Here is a 3,834-nt window from a genome sequence, read left to right as displayed (position 1 = left end):
AGTCTCGGTGCCCAGAAAGAGTTGCCCTCCAAATATAGGCGCGCTGGGTGGGGCGGCGGCGGGCGGGGGATGGACACCGGCTCCCTTCCCGCGCTTCGGCGTTTCTCAGAAGCCCTTTCCTTCCTTCTAGGGGGACGTGAGGAACCACGGGCGGGTTGAGGAACGGCGGTTCAACTTCACACCTCCTCGGAATCGTCTCCCACCAGAAGCATTAAGCCCAAGTCTTCTTGCTGCCCGACCGCTGAAAAACCCAATAGGATCTGGTTTGGAGACAAGGACGGGGATGAGGCTTTTGTCCTTGGAGCGGCTTCTTTGCAAGGATGGTCAGAGCTGGGTGGACAGGCAATGACCCTCGCAAGGTCACCCACCCAGTCTCGAGGATGGGAAGGGGGGGACCCGTCTTGCACTGCAGGCTCTCTCTCTCTCTCCCCAGCACATTGCTCTTTGGTCCCCCACCTGTTATTAAAAATATGGTTCCTCCAATCAGCATCCTGGGTTTTGTGGGGCTACTGGGCTCTGATCCATTTTCTGTAAACGATCCACGGATTAGTTCCAAAGACTTGAGAGTTGGTTGCTTGGTCTGGCTACGTTTGCACAACCCATTGAATCAGAATAGAATGCTATTGTAAGAGAACCAAGGCTGTGTGATTAATTTATGGTCCAAACACAGTGCCTGTGCTACCATATTGTAGATAGGCTAAAAATACATTGTTGTGACTGGAAGGCAGCCTATTCAGAATCCTATTTTACTAATGATTAACAAGTGCATCTCTTGTAAAGAATCCCCCAAGTTGGGGGGCTGGTCTATTTTTTGTAAAGATGTAGCTATCTTAAAATCCATTGCCTTGTTCCAGGGTACTTTTCTTAATCACAGAGAAAGTATTAACCAGATCTAATCCTTATCCTTTTAGCTACCAGCCAAAGTGAGCTAGAAACTACCATTTAGTGTGAGGGTTTTGTCTAAAGCTTTTGTAATAAATGTCCTGGTTTTCCTCACATCTTCTCCTCATTTGGGGTAAAAATAAACACCCACAGCCCCTCCTGGTTTTTTTAGATTTACCTGTAAGTGGTGAGAAATTACTGATTAAATATATATATTTATACATCTTGCAGAACTATTAATTTCAGAGCATGGAGACAAATTGTGATATCCATGACTACCAGATATAGAAACATAGAAGACTGAAGGCAGAAAAAGACCTCATGGTCCATCTAGTCTGCCCTTGTTTTAGTTTAATAAGGAAAGGTACCGTAGATAAGAAGAAACAAGATAAATTATATAAAGTGTGAATAAATTGGATCAGGAAAGGTTCTCTCTCATAACACTGAAGCAAAGAATGGGAAAAGCAAATTCAAAACAATGTTAATTCCATTTTAATTTTACTTAAACAGAAAATCCCTATTGCAAGATAATAATTGCTGCTACCCTGTCTATTTTTAAGAGGGAATCAGACACATTCATGGTGAATAAATTAGAAGTTACTATTGATCGTAATGGCTCTAAATTACCTCCAGTGTGATAATTGAGGATCTCTTGATATAAGGTAGGAAATATTGATATGATCAACTAGTGGATGTCCCTTAGACCCCATGGGAACATAATGCTAGAGGAAAGATGCTGAAGACTTTATCCAGCAGATAAACTTCTATCAAAATTCAAATAAATAAAATGGATTGGATCATCACAGACTATTCTGTTTCTTGGGATTTTAAAGAACTATAAAAAGCTACTGGGGTAGGTTTTACCTTGGCAAATTCATGTTGATTCTTCAGTAAGATTTGATTTTCTGTATGTTTGATCATTCAGTCTTTAATAAAACTTTTCAGTCATAGCAATTCAGAACAAGCCATATGTGTGCCAATCTGTAATTTTCTGGATCCATTCTAATTACCTTTTAGGATTGAATTGAATTTTATTGGCCAAGTGTTATTGGAGCCACAAGGAATTTGTCTTGGTGCATATGCTCTCAGTGTATATAAAAGAAAAGATAAGTTTGTCAAGACTAATAAGGTACAACACTTAATGATCGTCCGGGTACAAATAAGCAATCCAATCATATAGGAACGAGACACCTACAATATAAATTGTAAGGATGCAAGCAACAAAGTTAGTCATACAGTCATTTGTGGGAGGAGATGGGATGAGTAGATTAATAGTAGTGCAGATTTAGTAAATAGTTTGACAAGTTGAGGGAATTATTTGTTTAGCAGACTAATGGTGTTCAAGAAAAAAACTGTTCCTTTGTCTAGTTGTTCTGATGTTCAGGACTCTATAGCGTAGGTTTGAGAGTAGGAGTTGAAACAATTTATGTCCAGGATGCGAGGTGTCTAAATATTTTCACTGCCCTCTTTTTGACTCTTGCAGTATATAGGTCCTCAATGGAAGGCAGGTTGGTAGCAATTGTTTTTTCTGCAGATCTGATTATTCTCTGAAGTCTGTGTCTGTCTTGTTGGGTTGCAGAACTGACATCAGACTTAACATCATCTAAACTTTAGTACAGAGGCAAAAAACCCGAGAAGAATGAAATGTGTTGATTCAGGTCAAATTGTATTGATTCAAGATGATACTATTCCTTCAGTAAGAACTCTTCCACAATCAGTTTCTTCCTTTGACTTAGTTTGAGAAGATATGATCCTCTTCTCCATTAGAAGACTGGAAATATGATCATCTTCACTTCACACAAACTAATCAAGGACTATCAGCATTGGGTATCCCTATCACAGGTTATATTGTATTTTCCTTGTATTGTATTGTAGAATAAGTATTTGCCATGACTGCCTTGAACAATACATCTGAATTATACCAGCTTCTTTTTGTAGCCTAAGTTCTTAACTGGACAACATCAAAAGTTTGAGAGCGGACATGATACCACTGTCCAGGGACTTAAGTAGCTGTAATTAGAAAGGGGCAGCAAGAGATCTAGTAATCTTACCTTATAATCAGGTTAATTTCTCCTGAATATTATGGGGGAAAATATTAAGAGTTACAATCAAGTATCTAGCAAAGAAGTGAGATTTCTGTTGTTTGGAGATTTTCAAGCAGACCTTGGCCATCCATTAGGACAGCTAAACTGCACTGAGCAGAGAGTTGGTGGAAAACGAGCCGCCCCGAGTCTTCGGAGAGGGGCGGCGTACAAATCTAAATAATAAATAAATAAATAATAAATAAAACACACAAGGAAGTGTTGTGGTTAGCTCTGGCCCGGCTCCTGCCCCAAGGACTGTGGATGTGGGGGAGACATCCACATGCTGCAGGCCTGTTTTGCCCCCGGTGGAATCTGCTGATTAAGGCTCCTCTGACCAAGAAGACATGAGTGACAGGGAGGAGGAGAGTGTGGCAGACAGCTCAGAAGGAGATCAATTATCTAGCTCCTCCTTGGATTCAGAACAAGAGTTAATGATACAACCACTCATGCGGAGAGCGATGCATAGGCAACAACAACTGAGAGATTATTATCAAAGAAAATGAGGCCACCTGTGGTTGGGTGGGGCTGTGATTATTAGTGAGGCTGCTATAAATAGCAGCCTGTGGGTTTGGCCATTGCGGAGGATTATCTGATCGTTGTGTTTCGTGACTGCTTTACTGACTTTGACCTTTTGTGTGCTGATTTTTCCCCGCTTTGAAACTAAACCAGGACAAAGGGTGTTTCACTTTGTGAAAGAAGAAGGACTGTGAATTGCCTCACAGCTGCAAGCTAAGTATCACAGAACTGATAAGGGACTTGTACAAATTACCAGTTTATTTGGAGACAAGTGCTCTTTGCTATACCAAAAGAGTGCTTAGTTTATTTTGAATTTTGTGATAAAGAACATTGTTTTGAATTTTCAAACGTG

The sequence above is a fragment of the Erythrolamprus reginae genome, chromosome 3 (genome assembly GCF_031021105.1).
Source record: "Erythrolamprus reginae isolate rEryReg1 chromosome 3, rEryReg1.hap1, whole genome shotgun sequence".
Lineage (NCBI taxonomy): Eukaryota > Metazoa > Chordata > Lepidosauria > Squamata > Dipsadidae > Erythrolamprus > Erythrolamprus reginae.
The sequence above is the reverse complement of the archived record's forward strand: the minus strand, read 5'-3'. Positions refer to the sequence as shown.